Source organism: Sciurus carolinensis, chromosome 6, assembly GCF_902686445.1.
Source record: "Sciurus carolinensis chromosome 6, mSciCar1.2, whole genome shotgun sequence".
Classification (NCBI taxonomy): Eukaryota; Metazoa; Chordata; class Mammalia; order Rodentia; family Sciuridae; genus Sciurus; species Sciurus carolinensis.
Window position 1 is genome coordinate 94,045,294 of NC_062218.1, and position 12,822 is coordinate 94,058,115.

At 31.8% G+C, this 12,822-nt stretch overlaps 1 protein-coding gene across 4 annotated transcripts in view; it reads right to left on the minus strand.

The window, feature by feature from the left end:
• The window catches only part of Tmem232 (transmembrane protein 232), a 266,848-nt gene that overhangs the window by 26,480 nt on the left and 227,546 nt on the right, over positions 1-12,822 (minus strand). The window lies entirely within an intron of this gene.

A 12,822-nucleotide genomic window follows, 5' to 3' on the forward strand; every position in this document is an offset into this window, starting at 1 on the left:
AAAAACAGATGTAAATTTTTTTCAAATACTTAGAATAAATTCTTTTTCTATGCTTCCTATAAGTACTTACATTAAGAGATTAATGATGGAGGTAATTCAAAGGTTATTAGTACTTTTAAGTAAAGAAGGAGGAGAAGGAGAGAACTAGTAGTAGCAGCAGAGGTAGTCTTAGTAATAACATTGAGAGAAAGCCACGTACTCTAAGCTCTTTGAGGACAGTGATCTGTGGTTCCAGATACTAACATCTAGCCAATATTTCTAAAAAGTCTAGCAGTGAATACTGAATAAAATTAAACTCCATGGAAATAGCTGTTGTAATTTGCTACAAAATTGAATAAAAGTAGAGTGCTTCTTAAAGATAAAATTATAAATGCATAAAATGATTTAATGATATTAATGTGTCTTCACCATGAACATTATGGTTTTAAAGCATGAGAAAATGGAGTGAAAAGAAGTAAAACTTTGTTACATTCCCCCGTCTTACATGGAGTGAAGAAAGGATCAAAAGAAATATATGATGCAAAATTTATATTCTATTACTGATTTGTGATAATTTTTGACATAATGCTTGTTTTTTGAAAATGTGAAAATATTCGTAAGAATAAATGAGACCAATTAGAACAAATTCAAAAAAATTTAAGTGCAAATTAAAGGACAACAACAAAAAGAATAAATGAGGATATAAACCTTCCAAATTATTAGGCTAAGTTAAAATGAAAAAAATATTCTAAGTAGGAAAAATGCACAGCAAAAGCAAGGATTCATATAAAACATAACATAATAAACATACAGGCATAAGACAAGATATATAAATTTTAAATTTATGTTGCTAATTCCGTAAAAGTTAACAAAAAAAACTAAACTAAAGTAAGGTAGCTTTTAAGAGAATGATGAAATAAAATGACATAAAACGTAAAAGAGAAAGAATGAAAATGATTTTTTAGGAAATTCTAAACATTAAAATATCAGAAGTTACAATACTATTTTCAGAAAAAGAAAAATTTAAGGAAAAATCATTGTACAGTTCAAAGAGGGTAGTTTTATATTGACCAATGGTACATTTCACAAATGACATATTCTTCATTGAATATTTCCAAATACACTTAAGATGACTAAAAGAAAATATGTCAGATTTATATTTCAAGAAGATGTGATTACAGACAATTTGTACTTTCATAGATCTCTATGGGCATGAATACATAACAGGATGAAAGTGAATAGATAATGAAAATTCCTCTGTAGAATAAAAGAAATGTAACTTTTTAACCCCCTAACTGTGAAATGAAATGGTTACTTCTTAGTTCTTAACATTTCTGTATCATTTAATATGTCTAATCTGTTTTTTAAAAATTTCCTTCTTTGTTTTCTGAGATTGTTTTCTATCTAATTTGTTCTTCCCTGCAATTATATTATGCAGCTATATGAATTTACTTACTACCTTTTGCAGGAAGTTTTTAGTATCTGTTTACTTTGATTCTACCTTTACAATTGCTTGATTAACATACCTACCTGAATATCTTAGTGACAGCCCAAACTTAGTGTATCTAAAATTTCTTTAGTCATTAGTAAATAAATATGTATAGAGCACCTGCTATATGCTGAATTTCGTATCAGATTCTGGGACTACATAGCATATTCTTGCCTTCAGAACCTAATATTGCCTTCAGAATCCTTTCTTCTAATATTTCTTTTTCTTGTTCCATATTTTGGCAAAATGATTTTCAACTTCTGAATTACCTAAGTTCAACATCTCTAGTGTTTATTTATTTAAACCTTGCTCTGCCTTTTGATTTTCACATCTAACCAAATACACTCCTGAAGCTGCATTTTCAGGTTCTTTTTGTTTGTTTGTTTGTTTTTCTTTTGCCATATCTTCATCCCTTCAACTCTGTGAACTACTCTCAAGTTTCATCTCTCTCACCTTTATTTTGGAATTATCTTCTAAAAGTATCTTATAGTTTCCAAACCTCTTCACTTTTGATTCATCTTATAAAGTATTGACAGTTCTTTTATGCTTAAGTAGAACCTTCGGATTCACCCTCACTCTTCTAGACTTAGCAAAAATTCAGGCAAACTATGAAAATTAGTCAAAAAAAAGTTTATTAACTACATAACATGAGCACCTACCAATCAGGTTTTCAACCAATCAGAACAAATGTGAGATGCAAACAAACAAAAGCAACTGCCAGGGCTTCCTTGCACTCCTTGGTTGTACCCACCCTCACCTGGAAGTCAGAGGTGTTCTTGGAGCAGAGACTGCAACATGTTCACCAGAACCCTGAAGGTGTGTCTTGGACACACAGTTGGACCCCATTTCCAGTTCTCCTAGGTCCTGTCAGTGGAATAAGTATGAACTTTCTGAGCTGTGTTAGTTAAGCAGGTATGGTTAACTAACTCTCTTGGTTATCTCACTCTGGCAGTGACCTGAAGGGCTTCTGAAAGAGTGGAGCTACAGAATCAAAGAACCTAGCCTTCTGCATGACCATATTGTATGCCTTCTGAGAAGGAATTCCACACTGACTGTGATGGGTCTAAAAATGCATGCTTATAGTGTTAAGCCACTACTGATTGAGGAGTTCTTTCTTTAAAATTTGCCCTTCTTTGTCATCGTCCCCTATTTCCTTTGCATCCTGTATCAGCTTCACTAGAGAAGCATTCAGCATATAATCCAGATGTATTTTGTTTATGCATTTCTTTCTTTCTTTAAACTCAAAACTTCTTGACAGAAAGAAAATTCTATTTCCAGAACTTAGTATGTATGACTGAGGCTACATCCTTAAATATGTCTTTTAGATATTGCTTTTATAAGTGAATCCTATTATTTTATGATATATTTCAAAAACTCTAAAACTTAGATAGCTCCTCATTGTCTAAAAAGGAAAGTTCAGAGTCTTAAATTGCTTTGCAAGGGCCACTATTTTCCAGACTAAAACTTGGTATTTTACCTCATTTTCATTTCTTCCTCATTCAGCGCCTTAATTTTTTTCTAATCCTTGTTTTTAGTAATTTCCCATAATCTTCAGCTTTAATGATGTTGTTTATACTCTTCCTGTCACATAGAATGACTTTTTTCTTTTTCTCCATGTTTACATGAAAAATCAAATCCCTTACTATCAATTAAATGTGTCCTAATTTTTTTCAGCAGGAATTTTTCTTTCCTTTTTAGGAATTCTTATGACTCTTTACCTTCCTTAGAGCATTTATTGTTTATAATTACTATTTAAGACAGGTATTTATGAACAGTGCTTATGCATATTTGGTATTTTAAAAGCTCATTTATCCTAGTATATTTCCAAGTATGTCATCTTTTCCTAATCACAACAATATATGTTTTATCTCCTTAGAGTTTGTTCAATAGTTTACTTAAAGGAAAACTTGTATACAAACAAGTGCTAAAACACAAAGAGACTCTCCAATTACTACTGTTGTTGACTCTGACTAAATAACTCATCATGTTTTAGCAAGAAAAACCATCACAGACCCTCATTCAGTTTAGATTGCTTTCTTACAATCACACTTCTAAAATAAAACTGGCAAAAGAATCTTGACTTTAAGAAATAACCTGATACAATCTTTACAATTTTAGTAGAATAACAATTGCTCCTTTTCTCACAAAACATTACATGTGCTTAAAAAATACAAACAATTATTACTTAAATTGATTTCATATCAGTCATTTAGATAAAAAATAAAATATTAATTCAATATTACATGGGCAAAATGTATTTTGTATCACAGACAACTGATGTAAGTTTGACTCACTGTTTGGTTAATATCTTCTAGCTCCTTAGTTTCACCTCAATACCCCTTTCAATTCTGAACAGAATAACACAGTACACTTTTATTTGAAGAATCCATCCAGATTGCTTAAATTTCCCTGGGATTGATTTTGCAGCATCTGAAGTACAGGTAGTATTTTGTTCTGTGTGCACGCAAACAAACCCCGAATTGATTTAAAATGAGCGAGGTCAGTGTAGATCAATTTAGGCCAGGGTGACCCATGAGGAGATGCAAATTAGGATTCTCCAACTGAGACCAAAAATAGATTTTTTTCAAATCCTCTCTGAGCAAGAGAGAATTCTTTAAAAGGAAGGCTATAAAAATTCCAATATTCCTATAGCAATATGTGTAAGAAGAAATGGAAGAAAGAAAGGAATAAAATATTTAAACAAAAGAATTTCCCAGTATACAGTTTACTGTTTTAATTCTTTATGTTAATCAGTTTAGGAGCAAAGACACCTTAGGAAGAACAAGTAAAAGGGCAAACTACTAATGACTTTATGCCAAATGTGTTTGTCATTCATGATTTCTCCTGCATAAGTGGTAAAGTGAAGTCTTCTATTTCAAATAGGAGCATTGTGTCTGCAAGCACATATATAATCCTTTCAGTGTGTGTGGTGCTTCACAGAAAGCTTCCAAATGAAGTGCCTGGAAAACCCAAATGGTAATCTCTAAAGCAACTGCATCGAACACTGAAGCTAGCTTTATTTAAGCCAGGTTATTATAACATAGTAATTACTTCACCAATAGCATGAAGATCACTGCTGTGTCTTGTTGGTCATTTATCTTAGAGGAGGAAAATGATGTGACGACTTCTTTTGCAGCACAATGAGTTGGTTCCTACAATCCATTATAACAAAGTTGTGGATTTTCCCTTTCTGAGTGCATCAGGTACAAGATATCTGACTTTAAATCCCTACTGTACACTTTTAGAACTCAATAATAAGGTACTTGTTCAGACACAAACTCATCCACAGACATATTTTCAGTTTGGGTGGAACTCAAGAGTTATGCAGTACAAGGATTTTAGCTTCAGCTCTGCCACTATAACAACATGGGTATAACAACATGTTGGGTATAACAAAATGGAAGAGCTTCAGTTTCTTCATTTGAGACTCTCATCTGCGTCATTATTTCCTTTGACTCTGAGCCTTGATTTCTTCTTCTGAGTTATCCATCTTGGGTTGCTCAATTCTTTCACTATTTCAGTTTTTAACAATCCATTTAACAATCCATTTTTAATTCCAAAAGCAGAGTTGGATACAGTGGTACACACTCGTTATTCGAACTACTCAGTGGAAGAATCACAAGTTTAAGGCCAATCTGGGCAATTTAGTGAGACGCTGTCTCAAAATGAAAAATAAATAAATAAATAAATAAGGGCTGGGGATGTACCTCAGTAGTAAAGTGCCTCTGTGTCCAATCCCCCAATATTCGGGATGGCAGGGGAAGATGAAGAAATAAAGGCCAATGGTCAATGTTATAAAGCACAACACTTAACATAGTGTGACATAGATAAGGAATATCACCAGGACTAAAAATAAATTACAAAATGATGAAAAAATCAGTTTACTAAAAATGAAAATGAAGTTGAAATGTGTATGAATCTAAAAACTGCTTGAGAATATAAAAAAAACAAACTAATGGAATTGAAAGCAGACATAGACAAATCCATAATTATACTTAGGTACTTCAACAATTCTCTCTCAGTAATTAATATAACAAGCAGAAAGGAAATCAATAAGGATACAGAAGCCTGAAATAACACTGTTAAAGAACTTTATGTAATTAACATTTATAGAACTTTCTAACAACAGCAACAGAATATAAAATATTTTTAAGTACCCATGAACTATTTATCAAATTAGACAAAATTCTGGATCATAAATCAAATCATATCAAATTTAAAAAATAAAAATTACACAAAGTTTACTCTAAGACCATAGAAATACCATAAGTAGAAAAAACTAACACAGAGATATCTGAAAAATCTCCAAATATTTGAAGTTAAACTATACACTTTTAGATAACCTATTATTCAAAAAGGAAGTCAAATGGAAAATTAAAAAAATATTTTAAATAGAAAATGACAAAACAAACAAAACTTTGGGCATGTAGTAAAAGAAGTACTTGGAGGAAAATGTATGCAGAGAAATATTTAACGTTAATTTTATCTTAGAAAATTTTTAAAAATCTTAAAAGAGTAATCTATACTTCTGCTTTAAGAAACTGGTTAAAAGTAACTTATACCCTTAGAAGTAAAGGGAAGCATAATGAATAAAGGTGCATTAATGAAATTGAAAGAAGAAAGACAATAGACTGAATGGAAACTAAATGCTTGCTTTTTGTAAAGATCAATTTTTAAAGGAGACTATGCAAATGATCAGTATTCGAACAAAAGAAGAAACATCATTATAGAACTTACATTTAGGAACAAGGTTGTGGCTCAGATCAGCAGTGGAATGTTTGCCTAGCATGTGCAAAGCCCTGGCCCCCAAATATTACAATCACTTTCATGCTCATCACTTCAATGGTATAGAATAATGGCCAAATTCCTTGAAAGGCATAGACTATCAAGTTTGTTCAAGAGGAAATAGGTATCACATGACTTCTAAATATGTGAGAAATTTGATTCATATTTAAAATCATTCCAAAGAAGAGAATATCATGTCCAGTGACACAGATTGACTATCTCAAATATTTAAGGAAGAAATAATGCCAATTCTATAGGAACTCTTCATGAAAGTGGCACATCTCCCTTCATATCATGTGGGCAGTGTTGCCCTGAGATACAAACCAGAAAAAGATGTTTTGAGAAAAAACTACTGATCACTATTGCTTATGAACATAAACTTTTTAACAAAACAAGAGCAAATCAAATCCAGCAATGCATAAAAAGGATGATTAATTATGAGCAAGTGGGTTTTATTCCCAGGAATGCAGAACTACGTCAGCACTGAAAAACCAATCAGCATAATTAACCATATCATTTGACTAAAAAGGGAAAACCTTCACACAATTACTTCAATAAATGCAGAAAAAAAAACTCTAAACAAAATTCAATAGAATATTGTGGTTCATTTATGATTAAAACAACTCTTTGAAAATTAGAAATACAAAGGAACTTCCTTAACTTGATAAAGAGCATCTGTGAAAACCTATAGCATACTTTCTACATGATGGTGAAAGCTGAATGCTTTGCCACCCAAATCAGAAACACAGCAAAGATGTTTGCTCTTACCACTTCTATTTAACACCGAACTGGGGTAGGGGAGAAACTTGTCAGTGCAATAAATTAAAAGTAAAAATAAAAATTTAAAGGCACAAAGATAAAAATTTATTTGTAGTTGTTAGATTTATTTGGTGAAAACCATTTGAAATCTACAAGTGTCATTTGATTTAATAAGTGAGTTTAGCAAAGTTACAGGAAAAAAAGGTAAATATATAAACCCAATTGTACTTGTATATTCCAGTAATAAATAATTAGAAATTATAATTTAAAAGATTTATAGCAGCAACAACATGAAAAAGTTAGATGTAAATCTAATAAAAAATGTGCAGGGTCTATGTATAGAAATTATAAAACACTGATAAAAGCAACCAAGACTAATCTAAATAAAAGGAGAGACATACATTGCTCATGACTTGGAGGAGTAAATATCAAGAAAATGTACAAATTTTAAATTGATCTAGAGACCCAATACAATTCATAAATTATCACAAGGGTTTATATAGCTAGCTGTAGCTAAATGAATTATAGAATTCACATGGAAAGGTCATTTTAAGACTTAAAGAACTATAATAAATGAGTAAATGTGATATTAACATCAAGATAGACGAATAGATCAATGGAATAGAAAAATATTCCATAAATATACCCACATGCATACAGTCAAATGTATTTTTATAAAGTGAAGATGTAATTACAATAAATAAAAAATAGTCTCAAACAAATGATGCTGGAACAATAAAATTTCCATATGCAAAACCACTTTTCCACAACCCTTTCATAATATAAAAAATTAACTCAAAATAGATTCTAAATTTAAATATAATAAATTATAAATAAGCTAACGTGATATACTTCTACAAGAAAATAAGAGAAAGGAGAAATTCTTCCTGGGTCAGACAAGATTTCTTAGTTACTATACCAAAAGCAGGACTCATTAATTTTTTTAAAAATTAAAGAATTGGACTTCATTAAAATAAAAAACTATTTCTCTGTGAATTATAATGCTAAGATAATTTAAAAATATGCCACAGACAGGAGACAAAATTTGCAAAACATGTCTGATGAAGAATTTATTTATGCTATGTAGAAAACCTCAAATTTTATTAATAAGATTTTTACTAATAAAAACAATAAAGTGGACCAATGATTTTACAAATGAAGGTATATTTTTAAAAGATGATATATGGATGCTAAATGAATACATGAAATTTGTTTAAAATAATTAACCATTTAGAAAAGTTGACTTAAAACCATGAGATACACAACATACCTATGAATGACAATACATAACAAACAAAAAAACAAATACTGACAGCAACAAATTCTGAGAACTGGAACTCTCAGATGTTCCTGATGGGAAGGCAAAATGGGAATGGCAATTCTGGAAAACACTTTGTCTGATTTTTATGAGACAGACATATGTTTACCATTCAATCCAGAATTTTACCTCTAGGAATTTAAACAGGTGAAATAAAACTCTGGTTGACCAAAAACCTTTATGTAGATATTTATGGTGACTAATTATAGTCACCCAAACAAACAAACACCTGAAAACCAAATATCCTTGAATTGATATAGGGATAAAAACTTGACATCTGTAGATGATTAAATATTATTCTGCAGTACAAAGAATGGTTACTAATGCATGCAACAGCATGGATGAATCTCAAATGCATTATTTTTAGAAAAGGATGTCACCTAAATTAGAACTTAGATGCTTTAAGTTAAAGAGAAATGCAAGTAAGACTTTCTGATGGAAGTAATGGTACGTTTTAGAGGGAACTATTCCAACTTAAAAATAAAAAGACTATAGCTACCAAAGTGAGGTGATAATAAATAATATACCTTCTAAAGTTTATATGCATGTTGATTAGATAAGGTGACAAAATAATCATTCACATATATACGACTATATAAATGAAGTGTCTTTATATAAGTTCCTTGATTATAAAAATTGTACTTTTTTGCCTGTGTTTATCTAATAAATAAAAGATATATTCTATTAATTATATATTTAAGGTTCTATGCATTTCATTTAAATTTTCGTTATTTTTATTTCACCTCAAATGAACCCTTTGATTGTATTAATTCTCCTGTGTTATTTAATTGAGGGAATTTTGACTGCAGTTTACTTTCAAGTTGGTGTTTTTCTTTCTCTCTTCTCCATCCTTTACTTGTTATCCTCCTCTTTCACTTACTTTGCTACGCCTTCCCCAGATCTATTATGCTTCCAGGTTGCCCCCGTTTTCTAGTACGAAACAAGGCCATGTGCGGGCTGTGTGGCGCTGCTGAACCTGAGCAGTATGAGGCTACTGCAGGTCCCTGAGCTAGCAGGACGCTTAGCTCAGTGCCTGGTTTGGGGGTTACATCCACAGTGTCTCCTAATTTCCTAGGAATGCAACCTGATACAGGCACAGGCTCTGGCAGAATTAGTAGTAGTCATCTTCAGCCCCTTTACAGAAGAGATGAGGAGCTGACTAAAACTGTGCTCATGTGTCTGTGACCCCACACTTCATGTGGAGTGCATTCATTCTCCAATAACCCCGTAGAAACTGAACTCATGGAAGTCTCTGTGATTAGAGTTCTGGTCACCAACTTTAGCCCCATTCACCACTTCAATACTTCTCATTTCTTTTCTGATTTTTATTTATGATTGTTCTTTTCTCATTTTATATGACTATGAATTTTTAATTTTAAAAATATTTTTATATTCTTCCTATGTGTTCAAAGCAGTTAGTGGAGATGGAATGCTCAGGGGCTCAAAGCTTCTAGCTTGGTAAGTAGCTCTGGTATGTGAAAAACTCCAAATGTATATTTGCTAAACTGATACGTTAAAAATCATATCTAAAATGAAATATGATAGTTATATTCTACTGAATTCTTTTTTTTTCTCTTACTTTCAGTATTTTGTAGTGCATCAAATCAAAATGAATGCCTGTATTTGGGTAACAAAAATTAATTGTTTAGAATGAAAGATCTTCAGGCATCCTTGAGAAAACTATTTGATAGCATTTTCAGAAATTGATCTAGACTCATTTCTTTATAAGCCTTTTTATTTTGTTTACATACCTCCCTGTAGCAAATACAGAGATTAAAGAGTACATTTTATGCTACTGCCTTGGAAATGCCAACTTTCTACTATTTTCAACTGTATCAGAAGCAGTCTTTGCTCCCTGATGTTTGGAAAGTACAACTGCCTTTCGACCATATGGACCAACTCTCATTTGCAATGAAGATTTTATTTTCTGACTCATCAGCAGATTGGTGTCTCTCAATGTTAAAAGGCTAACAAAATTTGAAAGACATGTATCACTGGATTTAATCTTGAAAATACAAAATCAAAGTTTTTGTTTTTAAATCTGAGAAATAAATCCCACTTTCTGTCTTATAGTAGTTAATTTAAAATATTATAAAGCATGCTTAATGAAATTGAAATTAGTTAAATTACTTCCTAATTAAATTAATTCATTAATAGAAATATTAAAAGCTCTTTTAGGAAAATGCTAACTCATAAATGTAGTACAAATGATAAAGGTAAAAAAAAATCGTAATTTCACAACCATGATAGCAACACAAGAAATATTAGTCAAGAAGTATCCATGTATATTAAAACTGGTGAGAAATGTTTAATGGGAAACAAGAGGTTTAGGAGTATCAAATTATTTCCTTAAAAAATTAATTAATAATAATGGAATATAGAGTAGCTTTATAGAGGAAAATTCTATTAGATATTCCCTTAAATAAGTCATGAAAATTAAAATCGCCAGTAAGAGAACAAACTAATATCATCCCTGATATGACACACTGACAAGGACACATTGCATCTGTGCTTTTCTTGCCGAAGATGGATAACCTCAAACTAATCATGATGAAAAATTAAACCCAAGTTGAGCTTCATTCTGCAAAGCAATTTCCTGTAGTCTGTAAAAATGTTAAGAAACACAAAGAAAGGTCGAGTCATGGCGCCAAACAGATGAAACAAAGGAGACAGGACAATCAAATGCAAGGTGTGACCCTGAGCTGGATTTTGGACCTAGAGGGAAAAAAAGTCATAAAAGAATTTTAGGACAGTTAGAAAAATGTGGGTCTGACTGCAAATTATGTGATAGCATTGTATCACTTTTAATTTACTGATTTCAATCATTGATTGGTTATGTAAAAGAATGTTCTTTTGAGATAAAACACTGAAGAATTTATGGGTAAAGAACATGATGTCCAAAATTTACTCTCAAATGGTTTAGTAAGAGTTTATATGTAATGCAATATACACGTGTGTGTGTGTGTGTTTGTGTGTGTTTGTGTGTAGATAGGGAATAAATAAAAAAGCAAATGAAACAAATGTTAATTTTTGAATAAAAAAGCAAATGAAGCAAATGTTAATTTTTGAATCTGGGAAAAAGTATATGGGTGCTCTTTTCACTACTCGCTACTTTTCCTATGTTGGAATTTGTATCAAAAAAATTTTCTCAAAACTACTATGGGACATGAAACATTTATTCCACAAAAATATTTCAGAAAATTCTTACATTTTCTCAAAACATTTAAAACATCACCTTTAAAGATATTTTGCCACTAGAGGCACACACACAAACACACACACACACACACTCACTGCTATACATATTACATTTGGATATTTATTAGATATCTTAAACTTTGTGTTATAAACATATTAAATGTATTATTCTTGTTCATTTTTCCCTGCTTTTCTCCTGCTCACCTTCAAAACCTTTCATTCTAAAGAAAATGTGGTATACAAACACAATGGAATATCACTCAGCCATAAAGAAGAATGAAATCATGGCATTTGCCAGTAAATGAATGATCTGGAGACTATCATGTTAAGTGAAATAAGCCAATCCCCCCAAAATCAAAGGCCTAATGCTTACTCTGATATTCCACTGCTAACACACAATTAGGGGTGGGGTATAGAAGTTCATTGAATCAGACAAAGGGGAATGAAGTGAAGGAAGTGAGGATGGGAAAAGGAAAGATAGTAGAATGAATCAGACATAACTTTCCTATATTCATATATGAATACACAACCAATGTAACGCCACATCATGTGGAACCACAAGAATGGGAAGTTATACTCCATGTACGTATAATATGTCAAAATACATTTTACCATCATGTGTATCTAAAAGGAACAAATAAAAATTCTTTTTAAAAACTCTTCATTCTCATTTGAATTAACTGACAAAATTGTTCTTCTGACTGAGTCCAGTTGCATAAGACTTATTCCCAACGCCCTGTGCCCACTTTTTGTGTATCTCTAATTCATTAGTAAGTGTTAATTTTATTTGCAAAACACTCTTCCCTAACTCCACTACTCCTGCCCTCCTCCAGACCCGCAGCTGCATCCTGCCCTCCCTAGGGAGCTAGTTCCCACCTGGTTGTCTATTTCCTATTTCCCTTCACTCTAGTCTTCCTTCTGTCCCTGAGGCCAGGCTGAGTAATTCTTACCCGGGGGCCTTTGTGCTTGCTGAGATATCTGAAATAACTCATCCTCAGGTATTCATATACCTGTCTCTTTCCATCTTGCAGGTCTTATCTCAAATGTCACCTACTCTGAGAGGCCTTTCCTACTCCTCTTTTGCAAAGAAGCTGCACTCTAACTTTCTATCTGATTACTTGAACTTTTTCATAGCAATTTTCACACACTGAAGTTCTAGTTATTTTTCTTCCCCATTGAAAGGGTCATAAGAGAAGAGAACTTGCCTGTCCTTTTCAATCTTTATCAGCTAAACACAGAGGCTGACAAATTTTAGATGCTTAATAAACATTTATCAAATCAGTAAAAAAAGAAC